The 23,418-nt window shown below is 45.4% G+C and overlaps 1 long non-coding RNA gene across 1 annotated transcript; it reads left to right on the top strand.

Moving 5' to 3' along the window:
- Positions 1–936: 936 nt before the first annotated feature.
- Positions 937–3,926, top strand: LOC135383959 (uncharacterized). Its single transcript, XR_010420181.1, has 2 exons — positions 937–1,076; positions 3,685–3,926. It is a non-coding gene; the product is annotated as an uncharacterized LOC135383959 (long non-coding RNA).
- Positions 3,927–23,418: the final 19,492 nt, after the last annotated feature.

Raw genomic sequence — 23,418 nt, 5'->3', positions numbered from 1 at the left:
TGACTACCATGTGGACAGGTAGTCACGAATTACTATATAGCACCAAACGTACTGTGTACCAGTTTCATCAGCAATTTCTTCAACAGCTAAATTACAAAACTGCAAGCCCATACCATGCGAACTTCTATCATACCTACATATAGAGAACAGGTTATGACTCAGTATGTTAATGGGTGTAATGTACCTTGTCACACGAAATGAAAATTCCTGGTCCTGGACTTTAGGCAGGCGAGATCCGCAATGTGTTCACAATCCCGGCTGCACCTGTGAGGAAAATTCAAAAGCACTACATGTTGCTACAGTTGTATGCTGCATCCACAACCCATACCTATTGTGTTCTCCGAGGTGTCCAGCTGACACTTCAGCTCCTGATTTTCCTTTTTCTCCGCACACGCCGCACGTCCAGGCAAGAAAACAACAGGTCGGTTACATAGAGAAAAACGTGTAAGGTTGATAAAAGGCAGATCTCATTGCACCAGTTTGTGAGCATACCATTGAGGACGAAGTTAGACTGTGTAACCATTATGAGTCGACACTTGCTAATTAATAAACCATACCTCGTTAAACCCTAGAATGTGACACTCGCCTGGCTAGCTGCTGTGCTGTGCGCCTCGTGCTGTTCTCACGAATAGTGTCAGAGAGGTTCCTTCGTTGATGTCAACATAGACACACACTCGCACACACCAACGAAAAGTCGCGGCCTACGCTGCAACTTGTGTCCTCTTCTTTTCGAGCGGTTACTGCTTGCTAGCGTGTTACGGCTCGCCCCAGTTCCCCCAACGTATTCGTCGTCTTCAACGTTGTAACACTGGGAAGAGAGATTACTTTTATTAGAGCGACCATACCGGTGTCGACAAGACACGGAATTAATGCAGCCAGCCGGGAGAGACGAGGAAGAGGAGGAGATAAAACTGGTTGTCGCTGCGCCATGAAACCCCTAATTATCATCATCATCAATATGATAAAACTTGTTGCGTTGTGTACCTCTATTTGGAACAATGCAGAGCTCCATCCGCATTGAGCAGCAACGTGGACGAAAGAATGTTTTGCTGAATTACATCCGTAGCAAGCCCAAGGTACGCTGAGAGAACATCATAAATGCGGGAAGGCGTTCGCTCCGCGACTGCGTCTTAGAACATCGTAAGAATACAACAAGTAGGAAGCTGCGATATCGATGAATATATCCGCAGCTCGCAAAATGCACGCCGGTGTATTGACTTGGCGACCAAGTAAGTGCAGAAAAGTAGCAAGCGTAAGTACCGTTCATATGCAGGACCGCAGAACGCTTGTGATAATCACAACAAACATGCGCTAACAGCTCTTGCTATCAAAATAATGCACGTACATAGCATAAAATGTACACTCACCCAGTGTATGAAGCTGTGTGAACCAGAGCTGCAGTGGATGACGTTCGTTTTCGGTTATGTATTCCTTGCAATCTTCGCACTCACTACACCTTCCCCTCACAACACCGAAAATATCCTTGTTTGGTAGCGACATCTCACGCTCCCGTTGTTCCTGGCGACGCTATGATAAACGCGAGGAACGTTGACGAGCAAAACCATCGATGGAAACAGATTGCGTGTCAACCACGACCTACTGATTATAATGACCATGTCGTAGGCACCCCTTCCGAGCGCCGCATTTTTGGAAGGTAGCGGTGGCGCTACTCATCGTCCCAGTTATTGCTTCCTCAACTTCTACAATACTTTATATTTCAGCTTACCTTAGTATTTCTGTACAAGCGGTGGATATTCCACAGACGTTTCATTCTCAGGTTGATTATCATCATCATTCTACGCGTGTTCATCACTGATCTCTATGTATAAAGGCTGGATCGCGCATGGGAGACGGGCTCGTGGGGGAGAGGCGTGCATTCGGGCAGCCATGTTGGAAGGCTCACTGGCGCCGGCTGCTCCCATAGGAAACAATAGGAAGCGATTTGATTTGGGGTATTTACTGCGGTTTAAACTGGCATGACATGCCCTTTAGTTTAAAGGAAATTTTAAAAAATTCGGGCAGCCACGCTTGAACTAAATGCAGACGACAGAATGCGTTGGGCCCACCAATATTGCGGCCGGTGACCACGCTGTGGAGCACCCTATGCGCGATCCAGCCTATACTATAGAGATCAGTGGTTTTCATAGGAGCTATCGCTGTCGTCTGCTACGGTAGTCATGCATACGCTTCTGCACGTTCATAATTCAAATTTCCATCGTCCAATCGTGGCGTGCGGATGAGTAGCGCCCCTAGCGGATCGTGCGGACGTCTCCTCATAGGAGTTGCTGATTATGACATGGTCGTTATAATCTAGTAGGTCGTGGTGTCAACGGACGCATGTTGAGCATTCCAAGGAAACCGCTCTCAGTGTGGCTAGATCAGGCTCGGCTACTCAGCGAAATCGAAACTGTCGGAAATGCGGAAATCTTGGTGGTTGCAGCATTGGAATGGTTTTCCACCCTGTAGAAAGAAACTTGCTAAGAGTATGCCAGACTGCAAGCTTACAATCCGTGTTGATACAGCAGTGATAATATGTTGTCGACGCAGATGACGCTGAAACAGATATCAAATCAAAGCGTGCACGTAGATTTGCACCTGTCGTCTCGAATGGGAGGCTGAAACGCGGCATTATGCTGCAAAACAGAAGAAAAACAAACGACAAGAACCTAACAAAGAAATAGTCGTTGGAGCTTTTGCTTAGAAGTTACAGTGTCGGAGTAAAGGGTACATTTATAGGTTACAACAAGCTGTTTTGTTTTTTCCGAGATGTAACTTCTGTTGCTGCTGTAGAGACATGATTTCGGTCGCTTTTAACCCCTAAATATACGTTACAGTGGTGTAACCTATAATAAATCTCGAAATCTACGTCTAAATAGAGGTTACATGTTTCTAAAAGTTACAATAAAAGGTACGGGTTTAAGAGTCCATGCTCATCACAGTGAAGAACATTTTCTCCAGTAAGGAGGGATAAGCTATATTGAGATTGCTTTCCATAAGCAGAAGTATGCTGTTCCCACTGTGGTCAACCATCATACCAATATACGCTTAGTGTAGGCTACCCGTTTTGGTGCAGGAAGAGAGCAGGCTACTAACCAGTGTGCTGTGAGAGTTCGTCACTGTTGTACCTTAGAAATGAGCTGCTTGAGTAATCACGATAGAGGAAAAGAGGAAGCATCATGTCATTGATCTGTAACATTTTGGTAGATGTCTTCTGTTTTTCTTTTTTTGCTATGCTTTCCCCTCTGGTCCATGGAGACTTTACATCAGGGTTATGCCATCGAGGTGTGGTCACATTTCGTGATCTTTGGACGTCTGCATTTATCAATTAGGTTTTACCCGGAGTGTTTGACGTTCCATCCTCCCCCTCCTTTGCAAATATATCAAAAACATTTCAGGAAGGTTTTGGCTCAACATCTAGTTCCAGATGTGCCTGCATATGATAGATATGCAGCACGCCAAAACCCGCAACCACGAAACCGAAAGTGCCGTTCTAGCTTGTGCATACATTACAACGCGAGCGATACAACAATCACTAAGAATGTTAAAGGCAACATGGGTTAGTTATTACTAATTTTTGCGAGTTTACTGCATCATTTTTCAATAAATTCGTTTGTTTAAGCAACCATTACAAAAAGACAACAGCGGCGTTTTGTGCCGCCGTAACGGGCGAACTTGGGTTTGCAGGTCTGGCAACTGGCAGGTTCCACAAGATGGCAGCCTCCGCTGTTTGACGCTGATTTAACGGCAGCTTTACCCTCCTACCAAACACAAAACCACAGATGGCGCCGGAGAGGACTGATTCAGCCACGCATATGGCAGCCGCCCGATTAGGATCGGGCGTAGGATCTTTCGTATCTCTCCAAAACAATTAAAATATAGTTTAAAATATTTATATTTTCAGTTTGAATAAAGAGTCTTTAAACACAGTTTCATTTTAAATTAACAGTTTGAAAACTATTTTTGATTTTATTATCGCAGTTAATTGCAGTGCGTTGTCATGCACAACAAGAAGAACTGTTCCTTTCCCCCTTCCCTTTTCCTAAGCAGTGCACATTGACCGTGTCTTTCAAGTTTTGACTGCGTCAATGACGCTTGCTAATCGCAGGCGTGATGTGCAACCCATTCTGACAGTATATAAACAACTGCCCAGCGAGTGTGCTCTTGTGGACGGCACATTTGGCTACAGAATCAATTGTTTATTGCTCAAAATTACCAATTACCGCTCACAAAAAACCTAAGTTGTAAGATTTTATCTGTCTCTCTGTGTTTATAGAAATTTTCCTCGGTAGGAACGTTAGTTTTCACCAGTGATGGCCAGTAGTTAACTACATGTAGTTAAACTACTAGTTAAACTACCTGATTGTAGTTAAAAAGTAGTTATCAACTACTTGGAGAAATGTAGTGGCAACTACTAGTTAAACTACTATTTTAAGTAGTTGACTACAGTAGTTAGGTTACTGAAGGCGCCAACTACTTCCGATTTTGCCGCAAGCTTTACAGCACGATTGTGCTTCCGACTTTTACCTTGAGCTACTTGTTTGATGAGAACGGAGGTGCAGAGTAATTGTGTCGTGCGTGTGTACTAAATCTTCACTTTTAATGCATGTCTAGTGAAGCCTCATTTGCTGCGAAATAATTCTGCAACTTAGTTTATCGCATAGGCACAGAAAGAATTTCGCCGCAAGCTTTGTATTTGACGATCGTAGCAATGGTTTGAGACAAAGTTTATCATTGTTTGTGATTCATATTTAGGTGTCCAAGAACACTACAAGGGATTGGTGTTGATGGACAACGTTAAGTGGTTATAGATGTAGTTAAACTACATTGCAGTAGTTAAAGAAGTAGTTTTAACTACTCCCCTGAAAAGTAGTTGAACTACTAGTTAAACTACTCAATTGCAAAGTAGTTAGTAGTTATAGTTAACCTACTGTAGAAGTAGTTAGTGGCCATCACTGGTTTTCACATGCGTATATCTATTCATGGGATCGCAAAGAAATAGCGTAATCGACAAGTATGAAGTCGGACTAGTCAGGCGATGTATAAGCGACGGAACGGATGACCTTTGCATTTCAATTGGAAGTCAATAGAGAATATTTTGATATTCCTCATTAGAAATACAATTAGGAAACTCATAAGAAATTCTTTTGACTTTCTATGGAGGCATCACATTAGGAGCTGATTTTCTATTCAGTTTCTATAGACTCAATAAAAATACATTTGGCTCTATATAGGTACTCATTTGGCAGACCTGCAAGGTGACTTCTACGACGGTGTCATTTAACAAACGTGTCTTCGCATGTCTTACAGTCGCATGCCTTACACTCTGCTGTAGTATGAGTAGTCTGCTTGTAATATGAGCCCGGCAATGAATAATTTTATCGTACCTATGCAGGACTAAACTTTAGAAACACAACAAAAAGCTCCGTAAATTTAACACGGACCCGCGGGATACATCCTCTCTCAGTCGCGTTCTGCACTAGCTCTGATGATGGATGACTGTGGAAGAAAATATGTTGAAAACATGGGAATGACATTAGACACGAGCACAGTGTGATGATGATGATGATGATGATGATGGTGACGACGATGATGATAAAGAAAATAAAAATTGGGGACGTAAGTCACGACAAAGTCGAGCTGGCTGCCCCAGTATACCTAAAATCTGAAATACCCAGAAATCTGCAGGGGAGGGATATATTTATTAGAAGACATTCAAAAAAAATAATAATAATAGTAATGGCGGTCTCCCTGCTGACTAAACGACGAGTAAAGCGACAGCAATCGTCGAACTGCCAAGAAAATGCGAGGATCATTTTAAATCGCGTGTAGTTGTTTGCAGATATGAGTCCAATGTAGGAGCAGAGCTGCAATGAGTATGATGTAAGAGGGTTACGCGCTGTGTGGTATGCGTGAAGAAAACTCCACTGACCCTAATTAGAGGGTAACTTTTTTTATTCAAGCCTATCTTGTTTCTTTCTTCTTCGTTGTGTACACGTAGCATATGCGTAGTAACGGCGGATCAGTGCTGAAATACTTCATATAATCCGTGCACTTCAGCGTGTTAGTCCTGTTGCAAATACATTAAAGGAGTTTTGCACAGACAGACCAAAACTTTTCTAATGTTGGGTCTATAAGGTTTGCGTGACCTCAAAGTTCATAGCTGGCCTATTGCTCTCTAGTGGTTGTTGCAGAACACTGGGAATTAACTGCGTGTAACGATTCGGTTTCGCCGATGCAAAAGAAGCGCCGTTTTCGTGTGTATCATGACGTCATGGCTCAATGCCAGTCGCCCGGTGTGCGCCCTTCCGAAGTGGGGTAGCCGGTTTCAGTCAACGTCAGCCGGACTGCAAGGCCATTTCGCAGGAGAAATGCCCTGCAGTCGCAGTCGCAGCGGAGCCAAATAGACCTTTTTCACATACGCGTCGTATCCTAGCGGCTGTCCAGCGAACCACGCTCGGAGCGCGTCAAAACAAATCCACGTGGGTAGCACAAAGGACCAAAAACAGGTCCGGAGTGGGTCCGACGAGCTGGCGCCTTTCGTGCGGTCTCCCCACTGGTCCCCACTCCTGTCGTCCCCATACGGCGCCATCTGGTGAAGACGGAGATAACCCCATCCGGCGCCTCAAAGTCATGCGCATGCGCATAGGTCGTTGTGAAAAAGGTCCATAGCCGGAGGTGGCCGAATGCGAAGACGCGAAAAGGACAGCTTCCGCTCTTCCTAACATGAGCGATGACCTCACAGAACATGTTGCCTACAGCGGAGAGCCAGCGAGTTTTTATATACTTGGGAATGGTTTTAAAATATGCGTCCACTAAATGCGACGAAACTTCGCAGAGTCGTTCTCCTTCGGGGACTTCATAAGATGCACGTAACAGTAGCAGTGTTTCTCGGACTATGCAGAACTCCTTTAAGTAGGACACATAACCATTTCGCAATGTAGTCGCCCGATGTGAAAGGGAAGGAACCGCGAGGCTGCAGTTGGTCCCCAATGAGTTTGAAGGTGGCACAACACGGCAGCCGTGCACCTTCCGCCTGCATATTCTTTTATGGGGCCATAAACGAGCTTCCTGCGCAGGACCCGTGGACGCCATGCGACTACTGAAGTTTTTTTTTCTTGCTGCGGCCAGGAGGACCTGTCGTACCCGTGAGTAGTCGTATCCCAGAGTAATACTATTGCCTTACTGGATTTACTGCAATAGACTAGTCTAGCAACTGCAACTGCAGTATAGCAACTGCAATACTAGCCTACTGCGTAGACAACGGCCACGAGCATGGGGAGTCCGAGAATGACCATTTGTTTATGTCGGCAAACCAATGCCACGATGAAGCAAGACGTCGCTCTCCCGGCTTGGCAGTCTCGCATGGAAGATGTAGTATAACATAGCATCCCATATGCCCGCAGCTGCCTCATGGTAACGTTACCTAGCAGACACGCCCGGTACTATGCTTTACTAGGCACTCCTCGTCTCACAGTCGCGCAGAGGGGTGCCGGCAGGCAGGCGTCAGCAGGTCCACAAGCGACCCGCCGCACGCAGAGATGTATAGGGAAGAAGGAGAGCAGTACCGTTGAATACCGTGCCATAAACGCTTCTGCGCCCACGGTTCCCGTGACGCCATCTATCGTCCGAGTTGAGTTTTCGGCGCAGATCACAGGAATTTCCGATGAGGCAGCCAAAAAAAATGCTATCGCATTAAAAAACAAAGACTGAAATATCAGCCAAACAGAGTATCGGCTTGCTATTCCACAAGTACAGCAAAGAAGCACAACCTTCTCTGCGAGGAAACGCTCAATTGGATACGTTGCTATTGTCTATACGAGATAAATCAGTCGAGTGCGGAATGTCATATGTTATGCTGTGTGGGCAGCAATCAAGTTGCGTACCGCAGAAGACTAAGTCGCAGAAACGGCCGGGCGGCGTCCCAGTGATCATTCTTTGGAGAGCCTTACAATATGCATGCTCGAAGAAAACGATTCTTTGTCAACCAGAGGTCCTGTTATGGGTTTCTGAGATACACCACCGGAAACGTATCAGAGTACTCGAAGCCGGAGGCGGTTGTATTCGACATTGTAGAGAAAGTTTAGAAAGAAAATATATAAATGTTACAGATAAAGTATGTACTGTATATGTAATTGTAAATTATGGAAACTAAAATAAATTAAAGTGGGAAACGTTGGGTTGACAAGCTGGTCTTCTTGCCTGCGGAATCGCCATTTGGTAGCCACTGTCGTTTGTTTGTTTAGCATTGTTGTACTTAGCGGCGCTACCATGTTCGCTACTTTTTTCAGTAGCGGAGTAGTGATCCCGCCGCATTTTCAATTGCTAGACGAAAAAGTATTTCCGCTACAAATTCAGTCAGCGGCGGCCTCTTTCTCCGCTACCGCTACTTAGAGCACCAGGGAAAAACAAGCGATACACCGACCAGAACAGTTTTCTTCTGCCTATTTATTTTATTTTATTGGCATTCAGACAGACGTATCAAGCAATCCTTCTTTATTTTTAACTACTCTCATAAGTTAAAGGGGTTGCGACAGGTCAGCCCACGTTGTCCCAGATAAATGCAAAAGACGGTTCTTTGCATCGATGTGAACCTGCATTCTAAGTTGCACAGCGAAGAGGTAATAGAAGCGGAGAAAATGAGCACCGCGAATACCGAAACTCATGCGGCTCTGACATCACAGCTCCCGCCGCCGCCAGTGAGGCAGCGTACGAGAAGTCACGTGCTTACGGCTCCCAGTAGGAATGGACGCAACTCGGAGCTCTGTGACGTCTGTGCTCTGCTGGCTAGTATGTTCGAGGGCTTGCATCTGGCTAAGTACGACATGTAGAAGAATTAAAAGACTAATTATTTTCCCCTCAGTATTCTGACATGCAGTACAACGGGTCCATGGTATAATGAACCACATCTATGAGAGTGTCCCAAACCCTTTAAAGGGGCACTAAACAGGTATACAAGGTGCACTTTCTGTTAATGCGTTGTCCTACGTTCCCGCGGTGGTGAACGTTTTCCAAAAATGATGGGCACCAAAAAGTAAATAATGCCTCTATTCACTGCAACTCTTTCCAGCTCATGCCCTGCCCTACGATGCCCTGCCGACAATAGCCACACGTTATTAACCAGACAAAATGCAAGACTATATATTCGGCTATATACATTGATTTATTGTAATATCGGGAAGTGAGGTAAATTCTAAGCATCTCTCCACTTGAAAGGCACAAGATAGCCAGTTCAAACCGTACCAGAAGTCCGCAATGTTCCATGTCATGTGCGCATTATATCTTCAGCGCTATATTGCTCCGCGAGGTCACAGTGATGTCCCCACAACCGGTTCCCCGCGCGCACCGCAGTTGTCTCAACGGGGCCGTCATTGGCTATGAGTGAAATCTCCCCCACCTCCAGTGACTAAAATGCAGCTTTGCTATACGTGCGAGACGTGTGACGTAGGTGCTCTCCGAGAAGGAAGGAGATATGTACGCGGATTATGCTCTTTGAATGGCATTGTTTATTGGTAAATATGCTCGCCACAAGGAAAGGAATGTTTGGATATTGTCAACCACGTCCTTTCATGGGGCGTAGTAATTGGGAAATGTTCGGTGAGCTGTTTAGTGACCCTTTAAGCTCCACGGAATGTAATAAATTATGCAATCATATTGTAGTATCTCAGACTTATCCAATTCGTTGCGTTCGTCTGCTGCTGTATGCTCGAGAGAAATCGTAATGTTCGCACCCACAGTTGGTAAATCCCTAGTAAAAAAGAATATCATCGTGTCTTGAAATCAATATGCGATGTGATATATTTGGCAGAGGTAGACACAAGCAAAATCAACCCGGTGAGTCTAAGGAGGGGGAAAAGCTTAAGATCGGAAATTGTGCATATTTCGAACTCAAAACTATTCTCGTGGAACATAGCGTTGCAGAAGATGACGTAAATGCACATAATAGGCAGTTGCAAAATAGGGCACCCATGAGCTTTTGTGTCAGGAGCAAAGAAGGAGTCGTCCCTGCGCGCATTGCGCATAATACTGTTCGGGTTCTGGGCTTCCGCACTGACGACACCTTATTTCTTCGGGACCTCAAAGCGCAGGGGTACCCTATTCTACATCTATCTAATTGTTTTGTCGGAGATGACATCAGTTATCTTGACTGCAGCTTGCAGTGCACTTTATCCTGCATGTTGGCCAATTGGAGAAATTTTAGTATCCCACTATCGCTAGATACATATGCCTGAACGCCGAGGGTAAGTACCAGGAAAATAGCGGAAATGTATTTGCGTTACTTTTATTTGGTAGCGGTAGAGTATCCCGTTACATTTTCGAATTTGCAGCGAGGCTAGTATTGCGCTGCTTTTGAGTGTAGTGGTATTCCGTTGCTTAATTAGCGGCCACAACACTGCTGTTTAGTAAACTTAATTGCTGGTTTGAGCTGTGTTTCTCCCGTTCATCCAGGTTGGACTTCGACAGTAGAGAGTTTTAGAAATCGTACGCTATCGCCTTTGTGTACGTAACGGATAACGTTGATGGTTCTGCGCACGCCCATATCAGAATGAGAACTTCGCGCAGTGCGCAGAACCACCACGCTATCTCTTACGTACGCAACGGCGATAGTGTACTGCGCACTGAAACTCACTAATTTTAAGAGCATTAGTCCGACGCAGTGTCGCGCCCGCTAAGTAACAGAATGCCGCTACTCGCTACTCCACTCAAAAGTAACTCGATACCGTTATCGCTGCCAAATAGAAATAACATAAATACACTTCCGCTATTTCTCCGCTATACGCATACCCTTGTCGTTCAGTCATTTCGCTGCAAAATGCATGTAATGATGGTGTATTATGTTCTTTGAAATCGCCAGCGTGCAGGAAAAATACACCTCGCAGAAAAATACTGCCTCGTCTCAATTGGTCAGTGTTGGCACAGCTTGGTGGGATAAAATAATAAAATAGAAAGCGTGACGCTTATGAAGAGGACCGACTACCTTGTTGTCATAACTGGAAAACGAAAGAAAATGAATAAAATAACGGATGAAACGAACAAAAATGGACAGGAATAAAACGGTGGGCCCGCGGACCCCGGAAATCACATGATGATCGCAGTAAATCCATAAACTCTGTGTCTGTCAGAAAACGTAGAAAAGCCCGCAGTTACTTGGAGATGCTTGGTCGCAGGCCAGTGAACCAGGACCTTCTTTCACGTTCATGTTCCAAGGCGTTGGATGATGATTATGATGGTGATGATGGGGAAAACTATGGAGATGAAGGCCTCAGTTAACGTTGAAGGCACTGTCTTTGTTCGTCTGCTAGCCTATGAGCTTGGTTAATTTCCACCATGAACGGTATTCAGTTCGAAATATGTACGCGTATTCCCTCAGCTTGCTGTCGGTGCAGCGCTCAATTTTCCTTGTGTCTATTCAATTTGCTCCGCTCAAGTGGTGCAAATGCCATATTAAGCGACGAGTCATGACTAAGTAGCTGCTACGTAGTATTAAAATCATAACAATACCTACTGATTACATAACCCTTCGCAAGGAGTACAGTGACTTCATTATATGGAGTACAGGGTCAACATCAGCTAGAGGATTAGACGTCACATTTCATGGTGACATTCTTGTAGGTGCTGTTGGCGAACTGCATCAAAGCTTAAGTATTTAGGCCTCACAGGAATTAGGAATGTCACGCACACTCCCTTGTTGAGGAGTGGTTGCTGACTTTACGAGGAAGAAAAGTGTCTGTAAGCCATTGACCAGGATTACAAGTTGAAAAGTGTCAGAATGCGTCCAGCACTCAAACAGTCTGCATTGCACTACAAAAGAAAAGACGCTCGGAGAAGCAACACCATCATCAATATGATTATTCACAAGGTAATACCGCTGTTAGTCACCTTCGGTTCTACTTTGTCAACCAGACGACAATTTCTCGTACCGGTGGTTTTGCTATACGAAACACTATGTTTAGTGTTTATATCCTGGACAGTCAACCCTTGGGAAGCGTAGCACTGTTAGGGGTTACCTCCGTCATGAAGCACTTAATAAACATATACCCTACCCCCCCACACAGAAGAATATGTAACCTTTCCATAGCAGAACGTCACACGGAATTAAAAACCAATCACTTTAAAGTTAATCTCCTTTGTATCGCCAAAAACCACGTCTGCAGAAAACATTGCTGATCTTGTTGTAGTCTGATTGTTGGGCTCCCGAATAATATTATTATTTCTACATCAGGTGCGGCTCACATACCAATATTCTTATATTCTCGTTGTTTGAGGAAGTTCCTTAATCGTCTGACGTTCTTCATGTGAGTGAATCGTTTGATGACGTTCGGCAACTTGTATCAGCTATATTAATTTCAACTCTCCAGAAATGCTTCGCCTACGCCACGAAAAACAAAAAAACAAAAAAAAACAAAAAAAACTTAAAGGAAAATCGGCAGTACATTTGAGGTGAAATTACAATATATTTTGCAGTAAAAAGTATATTTTCCAATATACTTTTTTAATATTGGAAATGGAACAAAAAGAACCATGGCTATGTAGGCTCCATCAGTATTGATTGCTTCAACAGTAAAATCGCAAATTGATAAATCGGAAATGAGAGTATCGTCAACGCGGTCACTGCAGCTTTTCAGCTCATTGTGTAACGAAAAGTAGGCTCATATACAGGGTGGTCCTCCAACCATGATAGAAATTCATAGTAAAAAACGTAGGCCCCGGAGAGACATGCGGTCAAGGTTTTTTTTTTTTCTGCCAATAACTTTTGCCACATATTGGCACCATTTTTATTTCATTTCAATTGACGGAAAGTTAATTTCTTGAATTGAACTCCGAAATTTCCCAAGGCAGCCTAACGTTTTCTTTGCGGAGATGTGTTCCCCGTGGTCGTTTTACTCAGTGTAGCACATAATCCCACTCGTAATGCAATGGCAATTGCCGAAATAAATTCACCGAAAATCCGTGGAAATGAGCCCTTCGCTCCGCCTCTTTTTTGACGGCTCGTAGTCTGAGCGCAAAGCTGGGAAGAAAGGAGGTTACATTGACACGCCACACGAGGGGGCGAAAGGGTTACAAGCCATCGGGTGACCTCATTGCTGATAAGATGGCTCTGATTCCCGCACTCACCGCGCGTGTTTGTTCCGTGGCTAATCCCAAGCCGCACAATGTACTGAAAGTCGAGTGCAATAGGGGTGGACGGTATGTGTCTTATCAACGTTATTTAGTTATACGAGTCTGTTCAAGGCCTTCCACCTACCCGTCCACCCCTATTGCACTCGACTTTCAGTACATCGTTCTGCTTGGGAAGGCTTGTAACCCTTCCCCCCTCGTGTGGCGTGTCAATGTAACCGCCTTTCTTCGCAGCTTTGAGCTCAAACTACAAGCCGTAAAAAAACAAAGGCGAAGCCAAGGGCTCATTTCCGCGGATTTTCGGCGAATTTATTTCGGCAATTGTCATTGCATTACGAGCGGGATTATGTGCTATACTGAGTAAAATAACCACGGGGAATCCATTTCCGCAAAGAAAACGTTAGGCTGCCTTGGGAAATTTCGGAGTTCAATTCAAAAAATTAACTTTCCGTCAATTGAAATGAAATAAAAATGTTACCAATATGTGGCAAAAGTTATTGGCAGAAAAAAGTCGCTTGACCGCATATCTCTCCGGGGCCTACGTTTTTTTCTATAAATTTCTATCATGGTTGGTGGACCACCCTGTATAGTGCGGTATATTGCTGTTAATGCAGTACTTAATTGTTTTAAAAATACATCAGTATTCTTAATCTCTTGTAGTTTTAGAGTGATTATTTTATACCTTCATGCCCTATTTTAGCTCAACATTGTGTTTACTTTTGAAGTCGTGACATCCTCATCACTACTGGAATCGTCATCATCATCATCATCATCATCACCCTTTGTGTTTCACAAATATAGCTAGAAGGAAAGCCATGAAAATTCACAGAACAACATATGATATGATGGGGATAGACTCATAATGGGATTGGTTCTGAAGTTCTAAAAAAAAAAAGAACGGTATTTTTAGCTTATGAGAGTAATTGAAATGGAAAAGGCTTGTGAGACATATCTGCTTGTATGTCAAATGAGTGAAAGTAATAAGATGGAAAGCACCTGCGTCGCCAGTGTCTGGCAGGTTTGCTCTGTGTCCCACTTTTCTATTTTAGAGGTAACGCTAGCGCCGAGGCGAGACAGCCCCCACTTCCAGTGCTACACTCTAAATCAGGTAACGCATATGTAACGGTTAAGTACCGCTTGGCCAAGAGGTACATTTTTTAAAAAATGTACCTCTTAAAATTAAGAGGTACATGCGCCCTCACATGCGGTACATGTAACGGATAGCGCGCAGCGATTTAGGCCTACCCGTCGGGGTGGTTCCCCTCCACGATATATTAACAGCCCCAGGAAGCTACGCTGCACGATAAATACAACAAACAAATACCTTTATTCGAAAATTATATCCATTTCAGGGTTGATGCTTGTCCATCGCGAGCGTGCATTGTCATGATGCACAAACGCCGAACGCACGGGGCACAACGTTATATGGATGAACGATGACCACTGCGTCTCTCCTTCACCACTGCAGCTGCTCTGTGGTCACGCTTCTTTATCTCTTCCACACCTTTGGATAGCTGTTCTTCCCCAACTTCCGTTTCTTCCGCAGAACGTAACACCAACCACAGTAGACGATTGACTCACCCATTTACGACATCGCTTGACGTAACCTAGGAGAAAATACAATGTAAAAGAAATCCAACAACCGAAATAGCTTGCCTGAAAAACATGCCTGCTTGCTTGTGTAATCCAGGTGTAAAATGCACTCTCGGCTCCTCTAATTCACGCATCAACGTTCGTGCGTGAAGCACAAAGTTCGTTGTCTCCGTCCCTCAGTCTTTGTGTCCAGCCTGCCGGTGATCAGGACCACTGGGAATCAGAGCGAAGATGAACGAAAATGCGTCGTGAAGACGAATAATTACTTCAGAGATATAATACGCACCTTAAATGACTTCAATCTTGAACGCGTCGAACGAATTTCTTCGAAGACCGAGCAGACTCGTCCTCGCTCACCGACGTTTCAAAACAAACTGATTTGCAGCGGTTGCAAGAAACGAATCCTTCCCAAACATGCGATCCCTCACGGTCATGGGTTCTAGTTATTGCACTTCTTTGACAGAATGATAGTGCTCATCCATTACGACACTGCTGCATAAGGGAATTTATAGACTGGTATTCGGAATCACACGAAATATTTTTGCAGCGCATGGATATCGTGAGAAGGCGTTCGTACTCATGCGCCGGAAACACGCGGTACACATGAGGTACAGCTGCTATAGATCGCGCTTAAAAGGTACCTAGCCCGTACGGATGGGTCTCGGAGCCCTTGTACCGTTTGAATTTCGCAGTGGTCGCGGACTGTACCTGCTGGTTGAGGACTGCACCTCATGTGTACCGCCTGGCCCAGGTGCGGGTCCTCTTTCATGCGGTACATATCGGGTGTCGGATTTAGAGTGTACGGATGGTAGAATCGCTTCGCCATTACGTTCGACTGACAACGAGATTTCGCCGGCACCCGCTGCCAAGAGCTATTTCGACACGAAGTTTTTCGAGGTTCCATCAAGCTATTATGCCGTGCCGCACTTACGTCCCCCGGCATAAGCCTTTCCCAGTGCACTCCAGCCCTCCCTGGACTTTGCTACAGCCTCGGGTGTTCGTGAAAGTACCGGGTCTCGTGGGAAGAAAGTTCCTGCCCTCAAGTGTTGTGCGTCAGCAAACTCTTCAGGTAATGCACAGTCAAAGGGACAGAGTGTGCATTTTCACGGATGCGTCTACAAATGAGTCAGAATCCACGAGTGCATATGTCGTCCCTGAGCTCTACATTGAGGGCTGCGCACGATTGTCTCGTCGCACGTCGTCCACGGCCGCATAACTCCATGGGATGATCATGGCGATGCAATTTATAAGCACATGAAGACCCCAAATCATGGGTTGTTTACAGTGATTCACAGACCGGATTGCGAGCATTAGAAGCGCCGGGCGGATCAGCAGGTCTTGCTTCAATCGTACACGACGCCATTAAGACTTACAACGCGTGTGTAGAACAAGGACACATCGTTAAAACATCCCTTAGGGCTTGTTGGTGATAGACTTCCATAACGTAAAAGCGCTAAAACCAGGACGAACACAGACACACACAACATCGAGCGCTCTGATGTTGTGTGTGTCTGTGTTCGTCCTGGTTTTAGCGCTTTTACGTTATGGAAGGACACATCATCCTTCAGTGGATCCCTGGCCATTCTTGCGTGCCTGGGAATGACGCGGCGGATGCAGCGGCTTCCCGGGCACATCAGACCGGTCCGGTTCGCAAGGTGTATTTTACTCCCTTTGACACCCGCTTAATGTTGTCAACTTTGACGAAGAGACTAAGCAGAGACCTGTGGCGCAGTGATTCTGGAAGGCCGCCACTGATCAGCATAGACCCAGACTTCTCGTTCGTGGTCCCAGCCTCGCTTCCTCGGTCCATGAAGACCCTAATCCACCAGTTTCGTCTGAAGGTCCCATACAGCCGTAGCTTTCTACAGATGATCGGAAAAGCACCCTCCCTAAACTGCTCCATGTGCGGTGTTGTGGAAGATGTAGAGCACATTTTGATGTCCTGCGTACGATACACTGAAGCTTCTACAGTTGGAGCAGGCAGCTGTGGATGGCCATCCGCTCAGCGTTTCAAAAGTACTTGGGCCCTGGAATCACAGTGTCAGACACCGGGCGTTCTCCGCCATTGTGAAATTTTTCCGGGACATTGATGCAGACAACAAGTTTTGAGCCTATGTGTGTTTTGTGTGTTTTGCTGTTCGGCTGTTTGCGTGTTGCGTGTTTGCGCGTTCTGTGACATCTCAGTGTGTGTGTACTTGTTTTCTGTCGGAATCACCTCCACCACTAATCATCATCATCAGCATCATCATCGCCATCCTCCTCCTCACCTTCATTGTCTTCATCATTACAAGAGTTTTCCACCAAAGTAACTGGTGCAAGTGATGTGGAGTTGCGGGCCTCACACAAGTGAAGCCAAAATCTCCATTTTATTTTTTCTTAAAACCAACCAACCAGCGCAGAAAAGGATCACCGCTACCAAAATTTGAGGCGGAAATACCTTTTCTGCTACAAATTTGAAATATAGCGGGAGCGCTACTCTGCTATTGAAAAGCTTAGCGATTGTGACAGCGGCACTACAAGCGGCGCCGCTGTACACAACACTCTGGCTGCTGCTGCACTTACTAATTTTTGCAGAATTTACAAAATAATACAGTCCAGAAAGCCACAACTTGTCCCATCAGTGCTCAGACTGTATCACAATATAGGGTTATTTGAGTTGGGGAAATATCCGGGGGCGGTTTCAATGCAGATGAGCGTTTTTGCATTCCCTGAACGTCGAACAACTTCACGCCCAGAGAACCCTTCCAGCATAAAACATATAGCATGCAGACAATCCTGTTCAAAGAAAAGCAATCTAAGCCATTTCCCGCCCACTCTTCGTTCATTTCCCCTTTCGATTTGCACGCCAAATGCTTCCCGTCTTCGGGAAGAGTGACTCGCCAGAATTCCTTAATTTCAGCCGTCACAGCGAAGGGGTCGATAAGGCCAACGCTTCCTTTTTGCTTCTGGTTACCATTTGCTATCAAGAGTCGCTATTTCCATAGCGTGGCATTTTTATTATTGATCCTCGGCTCTCCCTTGGGTGATTGAGACTGGAGTTTTTGGTCGAAACGGCAATGACACACCCTGCTGGATGTAATGATGGCGTCAGGCGTTTTGCGGCGAACCAAGGATGACTTGTTTAGACACCGGTATATTCTGGGCTTAAGTTTACTTCTGCTGGTAATTCGCACTGCCTGGGAGAAATGTATGACGAAATCCGTGACTGTAATCGCGCATAGCTTGATTTGCATGCAGGGCACTTGTTGTGGTGAGTGATTTAAAAAAAAAGCGGTAAGGATGGTCTGGTACAGAAATAATCTACCGTTCCATTCCCACGTCTGGGAACATGGGTCTATGGAATATGCCACAACCACAGGAATAAATGCTCTGTGGTTGGATTTAACTGAATGACGAGGTAGCAGAAACAGGCATTGCACTAGGGATATGGGATGGTAGAACGTGTGGAGAATAGCGAATATAGAATACCGAGAAGAGAGAATACTTCATATACAAAATATTCATTTTATTTTATCTTTGTTTGTTTGTCTGTTTCTGGAGGAGCGCCGGAGGTTTTCCTAGAGGATTTCCTAGAGGATTTCTCTGGAGGATTTCCTAGAGATGGTGAACGGGTGCTGAATGTGCACAGGGGTCGCGCAACATTCTGAATGGACCTCGATTAGGAACGATCCCCAGCATCTGTTATTGCTTTGCTGGACCCTGACTGCAGCTGTTTGGGAGATGAATAAGCAGTTTACTAAACAACACCAAAAATATCGGCAATTTACGGCCCCGGGGGCCGGGTCGGGCTCGGGTTTTCGTATAAGCCCGAGCCCGTACAGTGCTCTAATCTCGATACAGTTACGGTGCCACTCCGCGTCCAGTATCTCACTTGCCATGTGCAATGTCAAGTGTGTATGTGCATGTTCCATCTTGATTTTATCCCATTACGCCCATGTACTAAACCATATGCCGTGGATAAGAGGGTCATACTTCCCGTGGTGCTTCATCCTATCGTCACCCATGTAGTTGTTGCTGTTACAGGTACGACGACAGTTTTAAGGAAGGAGGCACATGATTCGAATGTCTCACGGAGGCTCACGGAATGGTTCACTGATCAAAGGCTTACGGAGGCTTCCTAAACTTTACAGGCATCCGACAAGAAATTTACTATGGCCGATTCTTACTGGTATGTTATCATCTTTATACAAGAAGTTTAGTAAATTGCTAGGCCTTTTCAGCATCGTGAACTTTCCGAGTATGTCATCTGCGGCACACAATGCTTAGTACCATCGAGGAGGACGACATGCATGGGATACATGCACCGCATGCCAAACCTTCAAGGGCAGCTCCCGAAGTAGGTCGACTGTGATATCTCGGGAATTCTGTGTACGCACGCCTGCACCCATGTTTGGTGTTCGAACTTTTGAATACCATCACAAGCATCAGATGCATGACTGCAACAACATTGACAATATTCGTTTTGCTGGTACCGTCGCAAGATAGTTGCAGTCATCATGTTACTCTAGTAGCGTCTACCCTGTAGTAGTTACCCAACCGATCGACATGTTTCTAGCTGAAACGGTGCACCTTGCACTTTTGAACTAGAATCTTCCCCGTTGCATGCAAACTAGAATCTTCCCCGTCCGTCACTTGAGGTTTCAATGTAACGCAAAAATTCAGTAGCGAATTAGCGGTAAATGCGAGAGAAATGCGTTAGCATTAAGCGCCTCTTCCGGTCTAAACCCGAATTCCGGATGTCCACTTCCGGTCTAACCTGACTTCCGGTTGTCTACCTCCGGTCTATGCTTGACTTCCGGATCGACACTTTAAATCACTGTGTAAGTCCATTTAATTAACCTTTAATTAGCCTCAATTACTTTCAATTACCCTTTAATTACCTAAAGTAACCGCACGTTACCTGAGGTAATCTTGAATTTCATTTAATTCCCTTTAATTGCGTTTAATTCGCTTCATTACTCCAAATTCCCCTTTAATTGACGTTAATTACCTTTAATTATATTTAATTACCTCCGGTAACCTGCTGTTACCTTCGGTAACCTTTAATTTCATTTAATATTTCTCTTAATTGCATATATCTTACATTCATTACCTTTAAACTCAACTTTCTTGCTCTAATTACCTTTCATTATTCTTACCCCTTACTCTTAATTACCTTCAACTAATTCGATTTCATATCATTTACCTTCATTTTCATTTACCCTCTTATCTCCCCTTTACATCTCCACTTATAGCTCTGCCTCGGTGAGCTTCACCATCTCACACACACACACACACACACACACATATACATACAGCTTTTTCCACTTTGACACTCCTAATGCTAACGCATTAAAAAGAAATAGAAATAAATCCATGTAAGACATTGCTAAAGATGACACGCCGCACCTTCACAGACGTTGTTGTCATTGTCCACGCACATATGTTCTCTGAGCAAGCACATTTGGCGCTCTTGCTGTCTTATCTGTCTTTGCTCTCTTGCGCTTATCTAGAGAACAGCTGCGACGAAAAGGATTAGGGCGTAACGGCTTGTGTACCAAAAGGTAAAAGGTAATAGGCTCATGAAGCATTCCCAGAGATGATATTGTTGGGCAATTCCTTAGTACCCCCGTGATGACACCGAAGGAATAGGGCAGAAAATACGTCATATCCGCGCTGTTTCACTGAGTTTCGTAATTCGTTCACAAAGCGGCGGCTGGAGAATCGCGCGATCCTCTGGAACCGCTTGACGGTGAATGGAGTTCGTATAGGCAGGCGGTAGGTTGGGTAGGTTCATGTATAGGCAACGATGAACGACGCCGTATGGGCGGATAGTTTCCAAATGATTCGTTTTCTATTTTTGGTCGACACTCGCAGCGCTTTGCGTGTGAGGCTGGGCCTACCGGTGCAAAAGGCACTGACGCGATTTTCATGGGATAGAATGTTGTTGTGATAGCCCCAAGCTTTTGTTCGTGAAGTGAACGAAAACTCACTAGTAGCGGTGAACGGCGATAGATCACTGCACGGGTGCACAGCGGAGGAGCCTATGCGCGGCGCAGCAGGACAGGGAGCGTCCGCACGTCGATCAGCCTGCGAACTCACTAGTGGGCTCACTGCCGACGCGGCTTGTAGCGCGGTATTACACCACGTGGCTGTTAATGCAGGAGCGAGTGCATGGTTATGTATGGCTACCTGGCGGGAGTATATGGCTAAGTGTGCTGCGTTATACTGCAGAACGATAGTCATAGGACGGCCAAGAAAACGGCCTCTCACTGGGGAACCGAAGAGCGAGCAGAAGAGAAAGCATGTTAAGGAGCACTGGGATAAACGAGCAAGAGAGACTCCTAATCAGTGAGAGCAACATCATGCTTCGTTGTGAGTCTATCAACAAAGGAAGGGAGGATGGAGGACGCACCAAGCATGTTGTTGGACAACGAATGCGGAGGGCAACTAGAGGCAACGCCGGCACACCACACTGCGCTGCGCTTCACGAAAAGAACCAGCGGAATATGCAATTATATTTGCTTGCGTCGCAGCGGTAGAAGAGCTTCCAACAATGTTGATTTCGCCCTTCGTACCCTGAAGGCAGAATATTTTTGGCGCTTCAAATATATTTCCATACAGCGCCCTCAGTGGCTAGATTCAACTTCCCAACGCCATTACGAAACGAAAACGAGGACCGTGCCAGACCAACCAGCATACTCTCCACCGCGTTTCCTGCCTCCACGTGTTTAATGCCCCTGAGTCGTCCATAGATTATGGGAAAATACCACACATCCGAAAACACAAACAAATGAAGGCAACTTCGTGCGGCAACGTTCTTCGCGCCATTAAGAAATAAAGCACAAAAGGCTCGTGCAACACACTCATACGAAACCAAGTTCGCATGCGCACACAAAGCGCATACGGGACGCCCAGATAACATTAAACAGGGAAAGAGCCTATTTTCTCTCACGTTTACTACCATCTCCTACTTTTCCTTTCGTTCTTCAGCTCCAGGCAGACAATGAAAGAAACACCTCCTCGCGTGCACGCTGTGTGAATAGCGAAAAATATTTCCGTTCCTCATAAAACACACCGACACAGAGGTTGCCTTCAGTCATCATGTTTGATATTCCTTTCAGGTTTCTGCAGGCGAGCGTAAGTTTTTGCTTCGCGTGGTGGTGGCGTGACGACGGAATAATTTAATTTCGCCTCTAACATCTCCAGTGTGTGGGAGTGGCTTGTTTAGTTCGTAAATGATGGTCGTCATGATCATCTTTCAGCGGGGGACCCAGCTGCGATCGGGGCGCCGCAATTATCCCGCCCCTTCGGTGTCTAGTGGTCCGTTACTTAAATGATTCGTGGAAGACAGGAGACACATTCCGTATGGTGGGACTGCACCATCCAATTAACCATGCATAAAGCGTGTCGCTTCTAATACTACAGATATGTGATAGATTTAATAATGGCGTGCGAGAGTCATTTAGTTAGGCAAATCAGGTGCGACGGGCGTCACGAAAGTGGAAGACTTCATTATGAATGACTAAGAGCTCATGATTTTCTACGACTAGTTATCGCATTAAAGAGCGTGGTGAGCTAATGGACGAGTTTCAGATTCGGTAGAACGATAATAATACGTGGGATTAGCGTGAATTATAAATGTCAGGGAGAATTTTGGGCATTCTCAACGGCGGTAGTGGGTGGCATGATACATTTATGGTTGTCACGGGAAGCGATGGTAGGGCAGAAGCCGTGCTAATAAGATAGTGTCGGCAGCATCGAAAGGCATTAGAAATGGGATTTGCATAGCCAACACTATCGTCGAAACAGGAATCTTAAGACTGCTTCACCTCCATCATAGTCGTCTCTGTATTCGTTAAAAAGTCGACGTGATATATTTGAAATGCAGGGTCGTCGAACAATAACCTGCACCTAGTGGTTTCTCTCGTCTTGCCGATGAAACATGGTCATGATTCACATTAGTGTTGAACGTAGTAGTTATATTGCCCCACTCGTTTCTGTTTTTTTTTGTTTTGTTTTTTGCTTCCGCGAAACAACTGTGGCTATGAGCGGCGTACAGATGTGGACAGACGGAGAGAGGACAGTAGGAAGGAGTGAGGCACCAGGTTCGAGCCCACCACCTCCTAGTCTTCAGCACGACCTTGGCTACCACCAACGAGCGGGACGCCTTAACCCGCTCGGCCATGCCGCTGGTCATTTCTATGTAAAAATCGTTCTTATCGTATGCAAAAATGGCGCATGGCGATGCCTCTGGGTATGCAAAAGCATCGATGTCTTGCCCGACCAGTGAAGCTCTTTAAATATTTTGAGCAAATTTTCACCTTGAACGGACGTAAAGGAGTGCGAAATGCGAAGTGTACTACCAAGCCCTGACGGAATATCGATGCTATAGCTTAGCAGCAACGAACACGCTGTTGTGGAGTTTCTGTAGGTATAAACTGATATCAGGTAGCTCTGTGAAGATGAACGCCTTTACTGCACTGCGTGATATCAATTTATATCCACGGAGTCCAAATTCCACAACATAACCTTGGCGCTCAAACCCGGGATACTAATAGTAATTCGGGCTTTACGTCGCGGGACAACTATGATCATGAGCGACGCCCCAGTGGGCGGGTCTGTGTATTAATTTTGCCCACCTGAGCGTTCTTTAACGTGCGCTGAAATCTCGACACACGGCACACCGTAGTTAACGTCCTTCGCGGAAGACGTCGTGTCTGAGCAACT

The sequence above is a fragment of the Ornithodoros turicata genome, chromosome 2, assembly GCF_037126465.1.
Source record: "Ornithodoros turicata isolate Travis chromosome 2, ASM3712646v1, whole genome shotgun sequence".
Lineage (NCBI taxonomy): Eukaryota > Metazoa > Arthropoda > Arachnida > Ixodida > Argasidae > Ornithodoros > Ornithodoros turicata.
The sequence above is the reverse complement of the archived record's forward strand: the minus strand, read 5'-3'. Positions and strand labels throughout refer to the sequence as shown.